The sequence below is a fragment of the Peromyscus maniculatus genome, chromosome 9 (genome assembly GCF_049852395.1).
Source record: "Peromyscus maniculatus bairdii isolate BWxNUB_F1_BW_parent chromosome 9, HU_Pman_BW_mat_3.1, whole genome shotgun sequence".
Taxonomy (NCBI): domain Eukaryota; kingdom Metazoa; phylum Chordata; class Mammalia; order Rodentia; family Cricetidae; genus Peromyscus; species Peromyscus maniculatus.
In genome coordinates, this window is record NC_134860.1 from 119312915 (window position 1) to 119335713 (window position 22799).

The following is a 22799-nucleotide window of genomic DNA, read 5'->3' on the forward strand; positions in this document are numbered from 1 at the left end:
CACCAGGGACAGTCACACCAGGACAGTCACACCAGGGACAGCCACACCAGGGACAGCCACACCAGGACAGTCACACCAGGGACAGTCACACCAGGGACAGCCACACCAGGACAGTCACACCAGGGACAGTCACACCAGGACAGTCACACTGGAGACAGTCACACCAGGAATAGTCACACCAGGGACAGTCACACCAGGACAGTCACACCAGGGATAGTCACACCAGGGACAGCCACACCAGGACAGTCACACCAGGGACAGTCACACCAGGGACAGTCACACCAGGACAGTCACACCAGGACAGTCACACCAGGGACAGTCACACCAGAGACAGTCAGTCACACCAGGGACAGTCACACCAGGGAGAGTCACACCAGAGACAGTCTCACCAGGGACAGTCACACCAGGACAGTCACACCAGGACAGTCACACCAGGGACAGTCACACCAGAGACAGTCACTCCAGGGACAGCCACACCAGGACAGTCATACCAGGGACAGTCACACCAGAGACAGTCACACCAGGGACAGTCACACCAGGGACAGTCACACCAGAGACAGTCACACCAGGGACAGTCACACCGGGGACAGCCACACCAGGGACAGCCACACCAGGAAAGTCACACCAGGGACAGTCACACCAGGACAGCCACACCAGGACAGTCACACCAGGGACAGTCACACCAGGACAGTCACACCAGGGACAGTCACACCAGGGACAGTCACACCAGAGACAGTCACACCAGGGACAGTCACACCAGAGACAGTCACATCAGGGACAGTCACACCAGGGACAGTCACACCAGGGACAGTCACACCAGGACAGTCACACCAGGGACAGTCACACCAGGGACAGTCACACCAGGACAGTCACACCAGGGACAGTCACACCAGGGACAGTCACACCAGGGACAGTCACACCAGGACAGTCACACCAGGACAGTCACACTGGAGACAGTCACACCAGAGACAGTCACACCGGGGACCTCCACACCCACACTGGGGAGCCCCCTTTCTTCTAGCTGGGTTTTGGGTGTGAAGAAAAGCAACCGTGTCCCTTTCTGCGGGGCTTCTTTTTGCGGACTCCCCTTCCTGATCCTTGGACAGCGCATCCTTTCACCCGCTGTGGTACCTGCTGTAACAACACACCGTTTTAGATTCCTCAGTAACTTAGAATCCTGCGAGTGAAGCGAAATGGAAGATGTTCAAAAGGCGTGCACTCTTCACCCCAGCTCCTCCGACCGCTAGATCAACGGAATTGCTTCCTGCTGTGTTGGTGTCTGAACTTAGGGGGCCCCACTGAGCGCAGGGAGCAGTCAGAGGCTGCCTCCCTTTTCACAGAAGCCGAGTTTCGCGTTGTTATTAGAACGTAAAATATCACTTATGCAAATTTGCCCAAGTCTGAACCTCACACGCCTCAGGGCTCACGTGCCAACAGGTTTGCATCGCGTTCATTTCAAAGATGGTACTGGGGAGGAGGGGCGCGGATAATAATAACGGCTTTTGCTGTCTTTTCGGCAGGGTTGGGATGAGATGGTAGCATCAGGCTTTAATGTTGTGCTCAGAGCATTTCAGTCTAAACACTCAGTCTGCTGTAGGTTTCAGATGACATAAGATGAATTGCAGTATTAGCTCAGGCTGACCTCCACATTCCTGTGTCCTGAAGATAGCCTTGGTAGTCACCCTCTGCCTGCACCTCCCAAGTGCTGGGATCACAGGTGTGTGCCACCACACCCAGGGCCCAGTACAGGCTAGAGAGCAGGCCAACAAACAAACCACGTCCCAGCCCACGCCTATAGAGGCCTCGTTTATCTGTCCAGTAGGTTCACAGTGTGGTCTGCAGAGTGCTTTTGTTTCAAGGCGAGGTGACCTGAACAAATGTCGGGAACATGTAAAATTCCCTAGGCAGAACGGCCTTCCCAGTGGAGGGACTTCCCAGCCGCAGAGCGCAGGAAAGCAGCGTTCTGCTGGAGCCGTGATGCACAGTGGGGAGTCTGAAGGGGAAGTACAGGGTCAGAGGTGAAGTCCTTGACAGGAGAGCTCTCCAGACGACACCTGTGCTCTCCGCACCCCTGCCTTCCTGGAAATACATCCAAGAATCTCTCTGAAACCACCTTTTTAAAAAAATTAACTTATTTCGTTTTATTTTATTGGTGTTTCGCCTGTCTGTCTGTCTGTGTGAGGGTGTTGGATCCTGGAGTTACAGACAGGTGTGAGCTGCCATGTGAGGGCGGGAATTGGACCCAGGTCCCCTGGAAGAGCAGCAGTGAGGCATCTTTCCAGCTCCTAGTGACAACTTTGTCACAAACTTCCCAATTTCTCAGGACACACAAATATCCAAGAGAGAGTCATGGGCCACGCACTGCGTTATAGACAAGAACTTTCTGGGGACAGATAGGGAGATGACGAAAGGCTCCAGGGATAGAGAGCACATCCTGAAGCCAGGAGGGCCGGGCCCACAGAAACCTTACGTGGAAAAGTCCCACCTACTGTGCAGAGGCATGCGTCTCTGAATTGCTGCATTCTCTCCACATTGAAACATTTGCTCCAGGAAGGAAGAGGTGGCCTCAGGAGGTAAACAGAAGATCATATGTAGGGGAGAAAGGGAAGTGGGAAAGATCTTGAGGGCTCCTCCGCAGCAGTAAAAAACGAAAGTAAAGGAGGTGCAGAGAGAGACGTCTGAACTCCGGGTGATCTGACTTCAGACTGCCGTCAGGGCTCTAGGGACACGGTTTTCCGGGATTGTCACCCATGTGGTGAGCTCTCTGGCCATGCAGCTGCGTCGGGTCATCCTTGCTCCTTGTAAGTAACCCCTAACTGGTGTGAGTTGACGTCTGTGTGTCTGTGTGTCTGTGTGTCTGTCTGTGTGTCTGTGTGTGTGCTACACCACCCCAGGAAAAGTCGGTCACACAGCCCCTGCCCCAGCACCTAGCAGCAAATACCCTAAAGATCCTGTTTTCACAGCCCAGCCTTGCCTGCTCCCGGGACCAGATCAGCCCATAGCCAGCCAGCGGGATCCTAACTTGCCCCTCCCTGCAAGCTGCTGAGCTTAGGCCAGTCTTGGCATCCTTTGTACTGGCCCTGCCTCACCAGGGAAAACACTTAAGGAGAACCTTTGATGCTTCCCCTGTCCTGGGTCTGTTGTGTCCTCTGTCCCTCCTGCCAGGCTCCCTCTGCTCATTTTCAGTGAGTTGCCCCTATAAGAGGAGCAGCTGGAGATCCCCACCCCCCAGCTTAAGGTTTAACCCTGTGCAATGGTTTTCTCCCTGGGGAACAGCCAAATACTTCAGGCAGCCAGCTTCGGAAGCCAGCCGGTGTTTCCTGTCCACTCCCAGCAGCCGCCTGTGTGTCAGCTGGTGACTAGTCATAGCCTCGTGCCACCTAGACCTGCTCATCGGCACCCGAGTGCATCTCCAGGTTTGCACCCAGGCCCTTAGACTTGTCACCCCATTATAACAAGATTTTGTCATTCTCACTCGCACCCATTGTCCACTCCAGGCACCCCTGGAGCAAATGGATGGGTGTTCCTGCCGGCTCCCTTGGGCTATCGGGAGCTGGGAAGCTTGATTCTTAGTGTCTTCCTACACAAGGGCCCGCAGTGCCCCACTCCCAAGCCCCTTGGCATCCACTTCAGCATGCAGCGGATCTCGAAATCCCGCTGGTATGTGGTCATCTTTGGAATACTCTGTGCCTGTGTAGGGAGAAGTCAGAAGCACTCGGAAGGTAATTCCCATAAAAGCATCTTGAGCCTTTGCTGGATGGAGGACTGGCCAATGAATACTCACCTGTCTGAGTCCCTGGTCCTTCGCTCTGCTAATTTTCAGACATGGTTCTCAGAATTCTCTTAGTGGGATTGAACTGATTTATTTCTTTATTGATTTATTGATTATTTTGCTTTGAGTCAGGGTCTCATGTATCCCAGGCTAGCCTCAGACTCATCTGTATCTCTGAACGATTGTGAACTGCTGGAGGTTTTCCTGCCTCCACCTCCTGAGCCCTGGGATTACACACAACCACCCTCCGTTTATGAAGGGCTGGCGATGGACCCAGGGCCTCAAGCATGCCAGGCAGGCCCTCACTGAACTCCATCCCAGCCCCTCCCTGTCCGCTCGAGTGCCCTGCTTGTGGGCCTTCGCTGCATCTTTCTCTTCACACTCCTGTTCACTGGAAGGCTTCCTCCGACTCTCTCAAATACACGCTTGCACTTTGACTTTATCTCAGCCTTCCGTTTCTGGGAGACTCGACGTCTAGCACGCAGCAGCCATAGCAGGCACTCAGCTAGTCCTCCGCAGATCCTCTTACTGTTGTGGGATTTCTGCCTCACAGGGAGATGACTCTTTGACTGTGAAGGCTTCTGTTAGGAGCTGTTATCTTCCCACAGAGGATGATGAAGGGCCTTCCAGCTAGAAGTCCTGAGAAAGGATCTACGAGATGAAAATGTGAAGGGGGGGGGGATTCTCCCTCCTGTGCCAATGTGTTTTCAGAAGTGGAGGGGACTCAGGTTGGTTATGAAATCATTCACTCTGGTGAGCCAGCATGTTTCCTTTTATGGATGCTACAGCCCAGACTGCTGTGCCGGGAGTGATTTTCCATCATGTTCTCTATAGAGTTCACAGCAAAGCCAAAAATAATATAAGATATTCAAACCAACCCTAGACTGGAGTGTCGTTTTATAAACACTTGTGATCAAAACCATCCATGAAATAAAACTGTAATCGCCCCATGACCAGCATTGTCACCCCCCCTTTTATACGGGTTGGCACCAGGCTAGTGTCTTTGTGTCACACATGAGGAAATGAGTCACATAAAGGACGTGCTGAAGACTCTGAGGCTGCTGTCGGAGGAGAGCTGGAAGACAGTGTTCACCACCCTCCACGTGGGCTGAGCCCGACACAGGATTCCTAACACAGCTTCAGACTCTCGGGTCTTTCTGATAAACTTTTATAAGAGAGTAAAACTGTGGTTAATGAAAAGGGTCATTGGTGCTGGGGAATTTGATGAAGTTTTATGTGGTTCAAATGAAACTGTGAAAATCAGATTTTTTAAAAATAGTTACTGGGCATTTAATAGGGATGATCAGAACCAGGTTAACTTTTTGCATAATTTTTGCATAGCTATGAATATAGTTCAATAAGAGGTGTTGGCCTCCTGGACCTGTCCCCTGGGAGGTCTCCGGACTACAGCACGAAACAGCCTGCTGGGCTACACAGCCTGCTGGGGCGGAGGGGAATGTTTGGAGAGGATCAAGGTTCAGGCAGCCTGGTGAGAGGTGATTGCAGACTGAGACGTGGCAGCAGGAAGTAGGGGATAGTGGTGACCCAAGCAGATAGGCAATAATGACTGGCACCCTAGGACCAGTTAAAGGGACAGTCAACTGTTGGACTATAGACGTGAGTTCAGAAGTCCAGAAACGCTTGCTCAACACGAAGTGCTAGAACCAAGTTTAAAGAAGCCCAGCAGCATAGTGAGCTTGGTAAGGACTCACTTGATCTACTACATGCTGTGGGATGTTGTGTGCTGTGAATGTGTTGCTCTGATTGGTTGATAAATAAAAAGCTGAGTGGCCAGTAGCCAGGCAGGAAGTATAGGTGGGATAAACAGACAAGGAGAATTCTGGGAACAGGAAGGCTGAGTCAGGAGACTCCAGCCCGCTGTCCAGGGAGCAGCAGGTAATGGCACACAGGTAAAGCCACGGAATACATGGCAACATACAGATTAACAGAAATGGGCTGAGTTTATGTGTAAGAGCTAGTCAGTGTTAGGCCTGAGCTAATGGCCGAGCAGTTTTAATTAATATAAGCTTTTGAGTGATTATTTTATAAGCGTCTGAGGGATCCGTGGAGCTGGGCAGGACCAGAGAAAACTTCAGTTACAACTACATCTAAGGACAAGGTTGCCAAAGAACAGATGAGAAGTTAGAGTTTATTTTTTAGGTGGAGGTGGTGGTGGTGGTGGTGGTGGTGGTGGTGGTGTGTGTGTGTGCGCACAAATGTCTGTGCACATGTATGAAGGTGAGAGGCTGAGATTGCCTTTCTTCCTCTGTTATTCTGCCTTATTTATTTATTTACTAATATTTTTTAAATTTGAGACAGGGTCTCTCATTGAACCTGAAACTCACCAACTGGCTAGACTAACTGTCCAGCCTCCCCTGCCCCGTCCTCCTGTCCTGCCTCCCGAGGCCAGGGTTGCAGGTGCGAGCGGCAAAGCCTGGCTTTCTGGCGAGTTGCTGAGGCTCCAACGCAGGTCCTCCTGTTTGCCTAGCAAGTACTTCGCACACTGAGCCGTCTCCCCAGCCCCTGGAGTTGTTTCTGGGGCTCTAGTGGGAACATTTTCATCCGTTACGAGGTGGGAGGATGGATACAGAGGCAAAAGATTTGACAGTAATCCCTAGGAAAGAAAACATCCATTTTTAGGAAGTAAAGGAAAAGAGAAGTTCTTCCCTTTAAAGTGGGAGCTGTGACGACAGGGTCACCGAGTTCCTAAATAATAAATTTCATTTCCTGTCTTGGGGTGAAGGATTTAAACTCAAGAATTGATTGGATTCGGTGCTGGGGGTGGAGGTAGTGGTGGTGGTGGTGACGGTGGCACACGCCTTTAATCCCAGCACTTGGGAGGCAGAGGCAGGAGGATCTCTGTGAGTTTGAGGCCAGCCTGGTCTACAGATTGAGTTCCAGGACAGGCACCAAAGCTACAGAGAAACTCTGTCTCGAAAAACAAACAAACAAAAGAATTGATTGGATTCTAAAGAGATCGCCTCTGAGATGAGTTCTTGGTTCTCATTTATCTAATGCTTTCATCAGTATTTGGTTGAAAATAGAAAATGCACAGCTATCAGATTAGAGAATGAGAAAATTCTGAGATTTCAAAACTTTAATCATGCTCACAAAGATTGCTAAGAAATTTGAATTTTAAAATGCAGTGCCATTTACATTAACGTATAAAAAACTTATGTATAAGTCTTAACAAAGCCATGCACAAACTCTGCACAAGGAAGACTACAAACTGATCAAAGACATTACAGAAGAACTGAATATATGGAGAGATTCCCTGTTCATGGATAGGAAGACTCAGTAGTATTAGGACATGAGTTCTTTCCAATTTGGTCTTTAGATTCAATGTAATCTAAATTCAGATGCTGACCAATTCATTCAGGTTATTGGTAGATTGGTTCTGAAGTTGATATGGGCAAGCAGTTGACCCAGGATAGCAAGCACAATCCCAAAGAAAAAGATGACCGACACTATTCAACTTCAAGGCTTACTGTAGAACTACAACTCCCAAGACCAGGACAGTTAAAGGAAGTGTTAGCCAGTGAGGCAGAGGCTCCTACACACAAACAGCAGCTGACCTTCAATGAAAAGAAGGACTTGGAGGCACAGACTGGAGGCCAAAGCAGGAAACACTGACTGCAAGAGGAAGTTCTGCTCAGGCCACAATGTGAGTAAAAGACCAGCCAAGGCAACTCAGCAAGACCCTGTCTCAAAAATGTTAAGAGGTATGAAAGGGTGATAGGATATACCTCAGAGAAACATGTACAAGGATCTTGACTCCATCACCAGCACCAGTTTTGGCAGTTTCTTGCAGAATTAAACATATAAATTATATGATTCAGTTTACCCTAAAGAATTCAAACTATGTCCACATAATGACTTCTACATGGATAGCAACTTTGTCCATCATGTGAAACCTTTAAGCAACCAAGACCTCCTTTGGAAAATGAGGTAATAAATGAATCATGGTACATGGTACTGTGTACTAAAAATTAAGAGTCTCGTGTCTGAGTTAGGGTCTCTATTGCTGTGAAGAGACACCATAACCACAGCAACTCTTATAAATAATACATTTAATTGAGATGACGGCTTATAGTTTCAGAGGTTTAATCCATTATCATCATGACATGGTGGTGTACAGGCAGACATGGTGCTGGAGAAGTAGCCCCTTGAGTGTCCTACATCTTGGTTTACAGGCAACAGGAAGTGGTCTGTGTGTCACACTGAGCTTGAGCATAGGAGACCTCAAAGCCCACCCCCACAGTGACACACTTCCTCCAACAAAGACCACACCTCCTAATAGTGCCATTTACTTTGGGGACCATTTTCTTTCAAACCACCACAGTCATCAAATAAGAAAATGATATGGAGTGGTGGGCATATCACCAAGTAGATGAAGTGACTGAGAAGACTATACACAGTATGAGTGCAACAGGATGGCATTCTGAGACTTCCAGGCCAGCTTGGACTACAGACTGAGTGAGATCATTTTTCAAAAACAAAAACAACAACTTGAAAAAGAACCTTAAGAAATATAGAAAATCTGTAAAGAAACTGAAATCACAAGAGAGCAAAATTTAAAGCCATAACTGGAAGCCATAACACACACAACAGGATCCAGAAGAATGGGGAGACAAGGGTTTGCTAGCCAACAGGCTCAGATCTCATATAATCACAAAATTTGGGGCTTATAATCTCAGAGGAGGGGAGAAGGGATGAGGTAGGAGGAGGAGAGAACGGTTTTACAGGTACGCTTGGCGAGCTGGCTACCACTTCACAGACAGTGCAGAGGGACGTCTTGAGGATGTGTTCAGGCAGGTCATAGCAACTACTGCAGTTTAGGAGGCTCTGACGGGGAGTGGGCGGCACAGACGAGGCAGTTTGGAAAGTCGATTCTAGTTCTCTCTCGGTTTCTCTTTCTCTCTTTTCCTTCCTTCCTTCCTTCCTTCCTTCCTTCCTTCCTTCCTTCCTTCCTTCCTTCCTTCCTTTCTTTCTTTCTTTCATCTCTCTTCCTTTGTATGTTTTGCTTTTTCAAAGCAGGGTTTCACTGTGTAGCCCTGGCTGTCCTGGCACTCATTCTATAGACCAGGGTGGCCTCACACTCAGAGATCCGCCTGCCTCTGCCTCCAAAGTGCTAGTGTGAAGGGTGTGTGCCACCATGCCCGGGTGGTTATTATTTTCTTTTCTATAACATTTTCAAAGGAAGTTGAAAGAAGTTTGGTTAAACTGTAATGTGCTCTCTCTCTCTTTCCCCCTCTCCCTCTCTCTCCTTGAGAAATTGTTGATGTACTTTTGGGGAGGATTTAATTTGATCCCATGAAGTTCAAGAACAAGAGGTTTTCCTGTATGAAAACAGAGGAGACTGATACTGGAGGATGTGACGACATGGTGACTGGAGAGGACAGCCTGCTCCTGCCTTCCTTCACTTACCCTAACAGTTTAGAAGACAGATCTATCCCCAGGAAACTCAGAATGAAGTAACAGCCCAGAAGTCAAAGCTTCAGCAACCAGTATACAGGGAGGTGTTTTTCAGCAAGGCAAAAACAAGGGGTTCCATGCTGCTTGGTGAGAGAGAAAGCTGGGAAATGAACTAGCTCACGGTCTAACTGCAACGTTCCCTTTGACCTCAGAACCGAGGCAGCAGAGTGGAAGCTAGGGTGAGGAAGGGGAAAAATAAGCTCTGTGAAGGGAAAATGTGGTGTTCAGGCAATCCGATTTTAACCAACTTCATGATTCATCAGTTTCCATGAGAGAAAGATACAAGGACTAGTGAGAACAAGTGTGTGTATGTGTCTTCCAGAAAACTGTCAACTCTAATTCTCATCAAGGGTCAAGGTGAGCACATAATTTTCATATGCTAGAACATGCTGGGCACCACAGGCTCCTGAGTGTAGAGCATGGAGGAGCCGCAGTGAGCTAGCTGTGGTGAGGCAGTAAGGGGGTTGGAGCCAATGGCCCGTCCAGGCCACGGAGGAGAAGGTAACTCCAGGTCACTTCCACCAGGCTCCCCGGTGGGAAATCAAGGAAACGAGAAGATGTACTGAAAAAGAGAATGTACAAAATGGCCTCTGTGCCCGCAGAGTGAGTGTGTATCTGTCAGTATACACGGTTTTTTGTTTTTGTTTTTGTTTTTTTTATCAATATCAAAAGCAGGCTTGGCAGTAGCTGAAATCAGCAAAGCATGTAAATTCTTTGTGGATATGAAAGGTGGGGGTTGTTGTTACTGGTTTCCCGTGGTTTTGTTTTTTCTTTTTTCTTTCTGGTGCTGGGCTTGAACACAGTACCTTATGAATGCTAGGGGTGGTGGTTTAAATGAAAACGGCCCCCACGGGCTCACAGGGAGTGGTTCTATTAGGAGGCTTGGCCTTGTTGGAGGAAGTGTGTCACTGGGGGTGGGCTTTGAGGTTTCAAATGCTCAAACCAACCCAGTGCCTTGCTCTTCCTGCTGCCTGCCCAGCTGATGTAGGACGCTCAGCTGCCTCTCCAGCACCACGTCTGTCTGCATGCCACCATGCTTCCTGCCATGATGATAATGAACTAAACCTCAGGAACTGTAAGCCAGCCTCAATTAAATGCTTTCCTTCATAATGTGGAACATGCTCTGGATAGAATGTTTGAAAGCCAGGCCCCCCAGAAAACGCAGGGCCCGTGGCTGCTGTAATCTGAGATTTTTCTGACTTTGGTACTAAGGGCAATTTTGTCCAGGCAACTCTTTGTGATCCTGTGCATCGGAGTTGTTTCTCTTCATTGCCTTTCCACCCTGCCCAGGGTAGGTGGAGTCATTCCATCTTCTCTTTCCTCTCCACCCTTCCTTCTTCTCTTTGTCCTCCTGCTCCTCTTCCTCTTCTCCCCCTCTGACTCAATCTGATCCCATAGCAGGCGCCCTAAAATTCCTACCTCCTAACACAAAATTCAAATGAATTGTCTCCTGGAATAACACATCCACTGTCTGTGTCCTTGGAGCCACGGAACCAGCTGAGTATCTGTCTTACAAATCAACTTCTCTGCCCTTGAATTCACCTCCTGCCTTCAAATATACATTTTCTGTCCCTCATTCAGTGTCTCCATGTGGCTTTCTCCGGTGCCTTAAGAGCAAAGTGCCCGGGAATTTCTCTCCAGAACATGTTTCTGCTCTTTGTTGGTGGTGCCCCTGGTGTTACAAACCTCTGGGACACCATTGTTTTCTTCCCTCCCATATGGTTACTGGGTCCTCAAATTTGGATCATTCTGCGTGTGGTGAGTGTGATTCCACCTCTCTGGGCTCCTTGGCCATCCTTCCTACCCACCAACATTAGTTGGGTTCTCTTCATCGACTCCCATGCCTTTCTTTACACACGTCTTCATTTTTTCCTAATTCCCACCCTTCCCCATCTTGGTATCAGTCCAGCCCCTGCTAGTCTTCAATACATCCTCAGACATTATAGGAAGAACTCTAGGGTCTTTGTTTTGATGTACCTTAATCTTTGTGACCGCAAGTGGCATAAGTCCTGTGTGCTCCCCTCCCCGTGGAGAGGACCTTGTCTTCTTGTGGAACAGGATGCAAAGCTCTCAGCTACTGCTCCAGCACCATGCCTGTCTGCATCCCTCTGAAGCTGTAAGCAAGTCCCCAATTAAAGGCTTTCTTTCATAAGAGTTGCTTAGGTCATGGTGTCTCTTCACAGCAGTAGAACTGATATAATGTGACAGAAGTAATGTGATAGCACTCCTGTTGCTTTTTAAACACACGTGTCTTTCTAAATAAACAATGATTCCATCTTGCTTGCACAGTCTGATGAAATGATCTTTTCTCTGCTGGTTAGCAGGAAACTGCCATATTGATGAGTTTTCATTGATCACTCTCCACTTTATTCACTGAGGCAGGCTCTCTAAGTTGAACCCAGAGCTCAAAGCTATGATCTAGTTTAACTATCCAGCTTGCTTTAGGGATTCCCTGTTTTGCCTTCCAAGTGCTGGTGAATCTCCTTCCTGGTAGGATGAAGGGCCAGAAGCCACACCTGACCAACAGCCAGTATTATGGTTTGAATAAGCACGGCACAGGTTCATATATTTACAATGCTTAGTCCTCAGTTGATGAATGGTTTGGGAAGGATTAGGAGGTGTGGCCTCATTGGAGGAGGGGTGCTACTAGAGGTGGGCTCTGGGGTTCCAAAGGCCCAGTGCCTCGCTTTCTTTGCCTGCTGCCCATGGACCAGGATGTAAAGCTCTCAGCTGCTTACTGCTCAGCACCATGCCTGTCTGCTCTCCACCATGATGATCACGGACTAACCCTCTGAAACTGTAAGCAGCCCCCCAAAATGCTTTCTCTTATCAGAGTTGTCTTGATCATGGTGTCTCTTCACAAAAAATAGAACAGTGACCAGGACAGCCAACAAGGACAGGGCCTTGGTCCTACAGAAGCAGGTCTATGTAAGGAGATGAAGTTTTTAACAACCTGCAGGCAGGAAGCGGATCTTCCCCAACCAAGCCTCAGATGGCTCTTCTGTGTTGGCCAGTATCTGAATTTCAGCCTGGTAGGATTGTAGGCAAGGGCCAGTTAAGCTGTGCCCACATTCAGACCCACAGAAACCTCGCTATAATAGACTATGCTGTTTCAAGGTTTGGTTTGTGATGATGTGTTACACAGCAATATGAAACTAAACTGGGCATGGTATAAATACCTGTAATCCTAGCAGGTAGAGGCAAGAGGATTAGAAGATCAAGGCTAGCCTTAGCTATGATAGTGAGTTCAAGGCTTGCCTGGTTTCCTTGAGATCCTATCAAAAGAAAGAAGAGTAGAAGAAAGAAGGAAGGGGGAGAAAGGAGGGAATAAGGGAGAGAGAGAGGAAACTAATATAGACCTAAATTTCAGGGTTCCTTAACTTATATGAAGTAGAAAAAATAAATGCATAAATTAAAATGACTTGGGCTTGGTGCTGTGTTTCAGAAGCCCTGGCAACAACAAGCTATTGGAGGGTGCCAGTGAAAACCAACATTTCAGTGCTCTAGGAACAAGGACAGAGGCCGCTGACTGGGGAAGCCCATCCCAACCGGCCCTCTTGCACATCACATTGCCTGGAAGGAATGTCAAGTCTGGAAGGGAGGTCTTGAAGATTGCTACTCAGCTCATCACAGTCAGCAAACCTGCCCGAGCCAGATCCATAATGAAGGCACAAAGCCATCTGGAATCTGGTACAAAAGCCTGGAAGCAAGCCCAGAGCAGACACAGGAGAAAGGCATGCCTTGAGGTCAGCAGGATGGATCCAAAGATGTGACCTCATGAGTGTCAGACTCATGGAAGAGCAGGGAGCTGCTTCATCAGGGAGCCCACCACAGGCAGAACCTCTCGGGTACCACAACAACAGACCTGCATTCACTCATTGCTCATTCGCCTATTTAGCAGGGCAGATATAATTTCTAGGTACTTTCTGTGTGCCAGGTGAGTGCCTGGTACTGTAGATAACAGTCATCCTGAACTGCTGTTTGGAGCTCAGTCACAGGTGTTCAGAACTCATCATTTTCAGCAATACGGCATTATATGTGGGAGGAGTAGGCAACCATTTACAAGGCTAGTCCAGCTATCAGGCTTGCTCCAAGGGCCCTCTGTCACTGCCTTCCAAATTCTGGACTTCCTGGTGGGCTTCTGCACACATACCCGACCCGTTATCTCCATGGGCTCTGGAGATCTGGAGTCCAGGCTCTAGTGCATCAAGAGCCGTCTCCCCAGCCCTCATGATTACCTGAGAAAGTATGGAGCAGGGGGGGAAATCTAGACCCACCTCTTCGTGAGAGGCATGCCAGTGGGCTGGAATCTCTTCAGTCACTATAGGAAATAAAAATGAATGAATTTCAAGAATGTATTATATTCTACTCGGAGAATCACTTATAATTAAAATACAGGTGAGCCAGGCATGGTGACATGCATAGTCCCAGCCCTTGGAAGACTACGGCAAGAGAAGAGCAAGGTGACTTAGCCTAAGCTACAGTAAGACCCTGTCTCTAAATAAATGCATAAATAACATTAAATTTAAAATAAATAAGGAATATATCCTTTTTGTGCGCTGAACAACTCCAAAGTCCATTTGAAGTACCAGGAAGAAAGCCAACTCTTCCCCCCAACGCCTGTTACTTCTTAGTATTTGCCTAAGTGGGTCTTTGGCTGTCATTAATCACTTCTTGCTGTGTCATCTGTAGATCACAGCGTGCTCTGAGAACTCTACCAATTAAGCAATCATCTTGGATAGGTTCTGGTCACATTTTGTGCCTCAGAAAACTGTTATCGGATACAAGCTCTTGGGCCAAAGCAGCCACAGATGGCTGGTTTGTGTGGTTTCACTAAAAAGCTGTTGTTGGCTTGGTCTGTGGTCAAGCTCTGACCTCAAAGTGGAAGTGATCTTACAGTTCAAAGTCTTCCATGGGGAAGTCGGCTGCTCTCCCATCGCCCTCTCTTGCACTTTCTCACCGACATGGCTTGCACCATGCCTAAGAAATCACAAATAACCCTGGACTGCTTGGTTTCCCTCCTCCGGGAAAGCCTATTTTTCTGAAAACTAACATGCTGTCCCAGATCCTGATCCCAAAGGAGAGATGGCTCATTGCTTAAGAGCACTGGCTGCCTTCTCAGAGGACCCAGGTTCAATTCCCAGCTTCCACAATGCATCACAACCATCTGTAACTCCAGCACCAAGGCATCTGACACCTTCTGACCTCCACTGGCACCAGGCACAAACATGGTACACAGACATCCATGCAGACAAATCACTCACATACATAACATAAAAGGAAGTGCCCTCTTTTCCCAGAAAGACAATGCGTTTCTTCTGTGTTCTCACAAGTCTGCTTACATTGCTAAACAGAGTTGAAAGACAAGTGCCCTCTTCTTCTAGGAAAGACAATACATTTCCTCTAAGCGTTAGGAGTCTACATATTCCTGGTATCATTTTAAAAGGATCACTAATTTTGACAATTACAATAAAAGTGATAAAGTTGTGTTTAAAACCCCATTGACTACATTTTTAAATATTATGGGGGGAGCATGTCCTAGCATGCGTGGCCACAGAGGACAACTCTGTGGAGCTGGAGCTGTCCTGCCACCTTTGCATGGGCTCTGGGGCTTGAACTTCGGTCAGCAGGCATGCTTTCACAGCAAGCTCTGAGTCTCTGGGTCGTTCCACTGGCCCACAGATGCAGTCTTTATTTGAACTTCCCAGGGCTTCCTGGAGACCTATATTGCAGTGGACCCAACCTTCAGGATATGTTCCTGTGCCCTTGTTTTGTGGTTTTTAAATGTCTCTTTCAGACAGTGAGCACATTTTCCACGTCAGGATCACACAGGTGAGCATATAATTACTTTCAGGGGATGAGTCTTGTTTGCTTCCTCCGTGGCATGTACACGGAAGACAGGGTTATCAGTGTCTTTTTCTGGAGTCCAGATGCTCCCCAGATCAGGTGCACAGCAGGTACTTAATCTGCGGCTCGGGGTCAGGTGGGCAGCATGGCCGTGGCATTGAGGTCAGCAGTTATTCCAGGCCCATGGACTGCAGGAAGTCAGAGAGGTCCAAGGAGGGTCTAAGGAAGGGGCCAGAACAGAGGAAAGCACCTTGGGGCCCCAGATAAGTGGCACCTTATCACCTGCAACTATTGATGTACTTTAACAATCAATGTTGAATTGTGCCATCAAATAGCAACTGAATAGAAGCCCTCCCACCCCCTGTGAACATTTTCTCAGGGGGAAAAAAAAGCCTAAAAGTATTGTTATGATCTCCTTTCAGCAGAAAAACCAACTGAGGCCCAAATGGCCAAGTTTTGCTCCCAGTGTTAAACAAGTTGGGGCTGGAGAGATGGCTCAGGAGTTAAGAGTGAATGCCGGTCTTGCAGGGGATCTAGTTTTTGTTCCCAGCACCCACATCAGGTAGCTCACAACCCTCTGTAATTCCAGCACCAGAAGACCCAACACCCTCCCCTGGCCTCCCAGGGCGCCTCTGCACATGTGGCACCTGCACACACACACACATATGAACAAAAATGAAAAACAAAATGAATAGCAGGCTTAGGAATCACACCAGTCTCCTTAACTCTGCTTTCCCAGAGCAGGAAATCTGATGTGCTAAGCGAGGCTGCTTCAGCTCTGTCCCATTTTCTTTGGATTGCATTTAATTTCAGTTAGTATCTGTTGTTCTTTGATGAGGAACTACAATGTTGGTCAGCTTTATGCCACTCTAACAAATATCTCAGATTCTCAGTTTATAAAGAAAGAAGTTTTGGCTTCTAGTTTTGCAAATTGCAGCCCATGATAGATTGGTCCTGTTACTTTGGACCTACGTCTTAGTTACCTTTACATTGCTGCGCTAAAACATCCATGACTGAGACAACTTATAAAAGAAAACATTTAACTGGGTTTACAGTCTATGATTTTGGAGCCAAGGCATGGCAGCAGGAACTTCTGTCTGTGTGCTCAGAGGCAAGCAAGAGACAGAAAGCACACTGGGAATATTTTGAAACCTCAAAGCCTTCCTCCAGTGACACACCTCTTCCTACAAGGCCACACCTCACAATCCTTCCCAAACAGTCCCACCAACTGTTAACCAAGTAACCAAATGCCCAAGACTTATAGGGATACTCAATGAAAACACCACACTGGGATATGAACAAAAGAAAGAGAAAGTATGGTGATATTTTATTTGTACTGAAATGTGATTTTAATTGTATATTAATAAATAAAGTTGCCCTGGGGTCAGAGCTATTAGAGCCATAGCAAGAGCGTGGTGGTTAGAAGAGCTAGGTAGATCTCTGTGTGTTCAGCCAGTATTGGAGACATACGCCTTTAAGACCTGGAGGGCGTAATTACAGGCAATGATGAGGCAGTCATGTGTTTGGGTTTACAACCAATGAGAAGGCAGAACAGAAAGACTATTTAAAGACAGACAAACAGGAAGTAGGTCTCTCTCGGGGAAGCTAGGAGCACTGCAGGAGGTAAGATTTTAGCTCTGAGCTCTGACCTCTCAGCTTTCTCTTTTACATTGGCTCTGTGTTTCTTATTTTAATAAGACAATTGGTTACATCTACAAGAAAGGGACCAGAGTCCTACAATGCTCTTCAAGTCTCAACAACCTAACACTTCCCATAATGCCACACCTGTTAAAGGCTCCATCATCTTCCAACAGTGCTACCAGGACTTTCATGGAATGGTTAATGCCATACTACAAGAAGTGTCTTCTATCATTAGCTGATTCTGCTTTCCACAGGTAAAGTACCTGGGGGAGGTACATGACCATTAAAGGAACCGAAATGTTTTCTCTCATACTTCTGGGGGTGGAAAATCCTACACTGAGGCTGTATTATCTCTGAAATTGCATATCCATTTCACATCCTTCTCTTCTCAAGTTACCTGTAGTCCTTGTTTCTTGGTTTGGAGACACACCACTCTCTGCCTCTGTCTGTAGATGGAGTTTTCCTGTCCCAACTGCCTGCTCCCAGATAACCAGCAGCAACTTCCCAAATAACTGTTCAGAGACTTAATGTAAATTATAAATGTTCAGCCAATAGCTCAGGCTTATTACTGACTAGCTCTTACATTATAAGTTAACCCATATTCCTTATTTATGCTCGGCCACATGTGGTACCTTTATTAGCATAGCACGTTCATCTCCTGCTCCCTCTGCATCTGGCTGGCGACTCTTCTCTCCACCCTTCTCTGATAGGATAAAAGGATAGATTATTGAATCCACTTTTAAACCAAAAAGGCAACTACATTGATATAAATTTTTTTATATTGATACAAACTTCAGGTTATTTTTGTTATACTGTCTATATGTTTCTTGTTCAAATTATTTCTGTATATTGATACAAATGTAAGGTTATTTTTGTTAGAACATACTATACATGTTTCTACTCTTGTTCAAGGTATTGTACCTATACATCTCACTTAACAATGTAATGTAAATTTCTAGTCCTTAATAACATAAGTTTTTTTATGACAATGAGACATGTCTGCTCCTGGCAGCACGAATCTACTTTAGAGGAGATGATGGGTATTGAAGAAATTCCATATGGTGTTTGTCTTCTGTGTGGCAAAAGCTTGCCATGTGGGCAAAGAAACTGCCTTTGCCTCAACTGCTGCCTGTTTCTGTCAGAACTGGACAAGCAGGACACAAAAGAAAGTGACCGCTGAACTCCCAAGACAAGGCAGGAGAGTCCTCCAAAAATCCTGCTTCACAGAAAAGTCTGTCAGATATTCTAGTCCTGTGGGCCAAAAATGGATGTCACGATGTTACAAAGGAACTTTGGGTGACTGTTCAGGCAGCCAGTTGTTTCTGTCATTTCTTAGTTTTTGAAGTTGTTTATTCTGCACTTTCTGCTTACTCAGTTAATAATATATCCTTCTCAGACTTCTGATGGAGTTGAAGACTAGATAGTGAGGCGGGGCAGAGAGAGGGTCTTGGACTTTTTGGATGGAGGAACAGAAAAGGCAGGAAGCTACAGGCAGAGGCCCCCAGTTCTCTGATTTTTCAGGGTCTTACCTCAGTATCTGACTCCCAATTTTTTATTGATAAATATTAATCTGTCTTCACTGCATATTATCCTTGCTTGCTCATCTCTATTCCTAGGGATGTCTGTTAAATAGGACTGACAGCCCATCCCAATCTTAATAAGCATGATCTCATTTTAACTTGGGACATTGGACCGTATTTTCAAATGAGTTCCCATTCCCAGGCATGGGGTAAATGTTAGTCTGCAAGGACTGTAAGGAAGGGATCTGTCCAGGCCTTTCCTCTTGGCCATCTTCTCCTTGTTTGTCCTTTGCATGTGTGCCTCTGTGTTCTAGGGGTTTCTTAAAAAAAAAAAAAAAAAACCATTGATTTGTTAGATTGGCAAATTAGTGGCTTTTCCATACATTTGTGCTATAATGCTTCATTTAATTACTTTCTTCTCCCATGCCCCTAGCTTACAGGTCTTGCAGACCCTGGCAGGAAAAGATACAAGCAAGGTAGGAACATACCTGTTGGGAGCCATGCAGCCTAGTTTTGGACCAGTATATGAGTGCTTGTCCAGTGGGTTCCAGATGAGGCAAAAGCCCATGGGGACAGTCTCACTTGGCAAGGACAGTGGACTTCTGGACAGTGCAGAATACTGCTGAGACCACACGGCCTGCTCGCTCGCTCGCTTCTCTCTTGTAATATTGATGATTCTCTTGGTGGTTTTAGTGTCATTTTGTCAATCATGCAAGGGAGAAATGTGATCATTGCTGGAAACCCCAATTTTTTTTTCTCGAATATCTTCCCCTAAAATTCTTTGGGAGCTGATGCTTCTCAGGTTTCTTGTCTGGGGATGTCAACTGTCACTTCAGACCCTGGGAGCTGTCCTGGCTCAGTGCTGACAGGATCAGGGGCAGATCACCCCTATTTGTAAGACAGGATGTACCTGGCTTGATATTTGGCCAAGCTAACAAAATGATAAGTGTTGTTTTTGGTTTAAAGGTATTTTGATGTAATAGTTGGGAAAAACATATTTGACGTATTTGTTTTTGCTGGAGGTTAATGTTGGAGGATGGGAAAAACTTGTTTGTTAATGTGGAAAAAACATTCTTGTTTTTGATGTATAAATACAGATGGCTGGAGCTATTTGGGGCCAGCCACTTGTGTGAAACTCATCTGGGTGTCGGACAGTTTATTTCTTCATACCAACGCCCATTCCCTGTCTTAAGACCTGAACCCAGGCTGTGGCTGGACCATGGCACATACCCATCCCCTCTGCTGCCTGGGATCCAAGGCAGCCTGACTGTGGTCAACTCTCAGAGGCCACACATTAGCCAAACCCCATCCTCCTACCCAGAGAAAGAGTATATCTTCTCATGTGGCCTAAGCCATGTGTGTCCTTCTCCCCCACCACTGTCAGGTATAACTAGGCCTGCATCCTCATAGTGCAAGGCCTCTGATTTCCTTCAGAAACCTTTGAAAGTGGACATCTTTCCTTGTCTAGCTGGACTGAAACTGTACTTCAGACTTCCTGCTGGAATGCCTGCTACTGTGTTAATAAGTCTCATGCCTGAAGGACAATTCCACTTAGTATCTATTGTAGTTTGTCTCTCTTCCTATGATAAAGCACCAGCCAGAACTAACTTGGGGGTGGAAAATGGGTTTTTGTTTTTTCTTACAGGTTGTAGTCTATCGTTAATGGAAGTCAAGGCTGGAACTCAAGACAGGAGCTTGGAACAGAAACCGTGGAGGGACATTGCTCACTGGCTTTCTTCCTGCCTCACATTTAGCTGCCTTTCTTAGACAGCCTGTCTGCCTGGGAATGGACTGCCCTCAGTGGGCTGGGCTCTCCTGTGAAGTAAGTAGTCGAGAAAATGCCACCACGAACATTCCCACAGGCCAGACTTGCTGGAGGCAATTCCTCAGCTGAGGTTCCCTCTTCCCTAGTATACAAGTTGACAACCAAGATTAGCCATTGCAGTGCCTTGTCTTGAGCCTCCTGTGCGCTCCCTCTCTGTGGGACCCAACGCCCCTGGCTGGTTCCAGCCCTGCTCCCACACGGTCAGCCCTTCTGCTTTGTAGTTCTCTTATCTCCCTCCCTGATTAAAATCTCCTTCTCCCTCTTAGGATCCCATTTCTGGGTCCATCACATGTGTACCCACTTACACACACACACACACACACACACACACACACAGGACCACTGTTATGACCTCATTTTAATTTGATCACCTCTATACAGAGTTGTATTTTCAAATAAGATCACGCCCTAAAATATGGGGGTGGGTCACAAATAAATTCAGGGAGGGTCACAATGCTACTGTAGTCAAAGAATGACTTCAGTATATCTTCATGAGGAAAAGAGTTAAACCTACAAGAGTGAATTAAAGTGTTTTGTTAAAATATAACTTTATTACTTTGTGGAGGTCAAGGCTACAGATATCAAAAGATAATGTAGGCTAGGTGGTGATGGCGCACACCTTTAATCCCAGCACTCAGGAGGCAGAGACAAGTGGATGGATCTCTGTGAGTTTGAGGCCAGCCTGGGCTACAGAGCTAGTTCCAGGACAGCTAGGGCTGTTAAACAGAGAAACCCTGTCCCTAAAAAAACAAACCAAAAAAGATAATGTATCCAGTGTCTGTAGCACAGTAGTAATACTTTCCAATTGTTATTCACATATTTTAAACACCATTTTTAATTTTTCTGAATCACTGATCATAAAACCAGAAATAGTATAATGGCTTTATTAATAGTACCTAGGAATTTACAGCATTTCTGTTTTTATTTCCTATAGTTACTATTGGATTGTTTATGTATTAGTTTTAGAATGGAAATGAAGTATCCTAAAGTATTGTTTTGTAGGAAGCAAATGAGTCGTGAATAACACAATAAACCATTCTTACTAGTGAAGAATGTGGTCCCTGAGGCTGCACATATAAGTCAGTGATAGAGCCCTTGCCTAGAGTTCACAAGGCCCTTGTTCCATCCCCAGCACCACTATATATGATATATATATATATATATATATACAGATATAGATAAAGATATAAATATATGTTCTTTATATATTGCTTTTTATAATTTAATAATGTTTAGGGGATTCTCTTTTATTTGTAGTGAGTAATTTTGTTTCATTTTTTCCTTTTAGCACACAGTATTCCACTCTATGGTATACCAGACTATACTTGCCCAATTGGCGGTCTTGTTTTATTAACATCATGTACATTTGAATTTTCATTTCATGCTCATATACAAATATATATATATATATATATGTGTGTGTGTGTGTGTGTGTGTGTGTGTGTGTGTGTGTGTGTGTGTGTAGAATTTTAAGTCAAAAAATAATCTGCCCTTCCAAGAGGATGAGCCCATTGTCCTACCACAAACAAGGTGCCAGTTTCCCCATCACCATCAGAACACAATCAAGAGTTCCCTGGATTTTTTAATCTGTTGTCTTAACTGAAGACCTGGTTGGTGGCTCACACATGTGATCCTAGCACTTGGGAATCCTGGGACATTGTGGAAAGTGGCAGTTAAAGCAAATAAGCTCGGCTTGTGTGTTAAATATGTTGATGGTGGTAGAGGTGAATAAGGACAGAGAAGAATAATGGCCACTGACAGGCAAGACTTTAGGAGGAGTTTAGCAAGCCTCTAACTTGCCTTAGAAACATGCTTGCACATGTCTGACCACAATCTGATTCATGTTCAAGGCCGGTTCATTATCTCCTGAGGTTCCTTCCATCAGTGAGGAAGTTGGACTCAGACAAAGCATTTGGCCTGAGGCTATCAATAACCCCTTGCATGGATTGCAGATGCTGCCTGCGTGGCCTTACCTGGCATCTGCTTTTGATCCCTTCTGGGAACATCAGCACATTCTAAGCAATAAATGGGGGCAGGCTGTGTGGGACTGATTTGAATTAATTTGTTAGTTTTCCTCCAATTTATAGGCATTTAGCTGATAAACCAAGTCAGTTTAGTAACTGGCCTGGTAAACCTACAACAAACAACAAAAAGATCAAGTGGCTTGTGTATCTCCACAGGGCCATGAACTTGGAGTGCAGTTGGCAGACACAGGGGTGATTTTTAATGGACCCAAATATAAAATTCCACGTGGGTGACTAATGCTTCTATGTAACATAATGGGTGCTGGCACAGGATGGGACGAAAACTATTGAATGAGAAGAAAAACCAATCTTATGAAATGATCTCCTCTGGGAATTTAAGCCAATTTCATGAAATAAAATTTGCTTTAATCCCTATCATTTTCATGCGTCTCTTTGACAGTAAATTTAGTGCATAACATTATCAGCTGTGCATGCCTGAGGCTGACTGCAGACTACCAAATTGGTTCAAAGGTGAAGCAGATTATCAACTGTTTGCTGTTATGCCAGGATCGTGGGGGCCCCCAAAAGACCACCACGGAGACCGAACCCCGCATGTAAAAGCAAAGAGCCTTTATTTCAAGCTCCAGAGCTTGGTCCCTCTGTCTGTCCGACACATCGGTGAGAGCCGAGAGCGCTGAGCTCAGGTGGGGTGGGGTTTTATCATAGCAGAGGTTGGGGTGAGGGGATTTCCAGGG

The 22799-nt window shown here is 46.3% G+C and overlaps 1 long non-coding RNA gene across 3 annotated transcripts; it reads left to right on the forward strand.

Moving 5' to 3' along the window:
* The first annotated feature begins 2459 nt into the window (after positions 1-2459).
* On the forward strand, positions 2460-22498 carry LOC121832419 (uncharacterized). 3 transcript variants are annotated; one of them, XR_013042618.1, is made up of 3 exons: positions 2460-2801; positions 12693-16989; positions 19901-22498. It is a non-coding gene; the product is annotated as an uncharacterized LOC121832419 (long non-coding RNA). The 3 variants fall into 3 exon arrangements; XR_013042619.1 differs by lacking the exon at positions 2460-2801 and adding an exon at positions 5979-9604; XR_013042617.1 differs by lacking the exon at positions 2460-2801 and adding an exon at positions 18696-18731 and having other exon boundaries at positions 13480-16989.
* Positions 22499-22799: the final 301 nt, after the last annotated feature.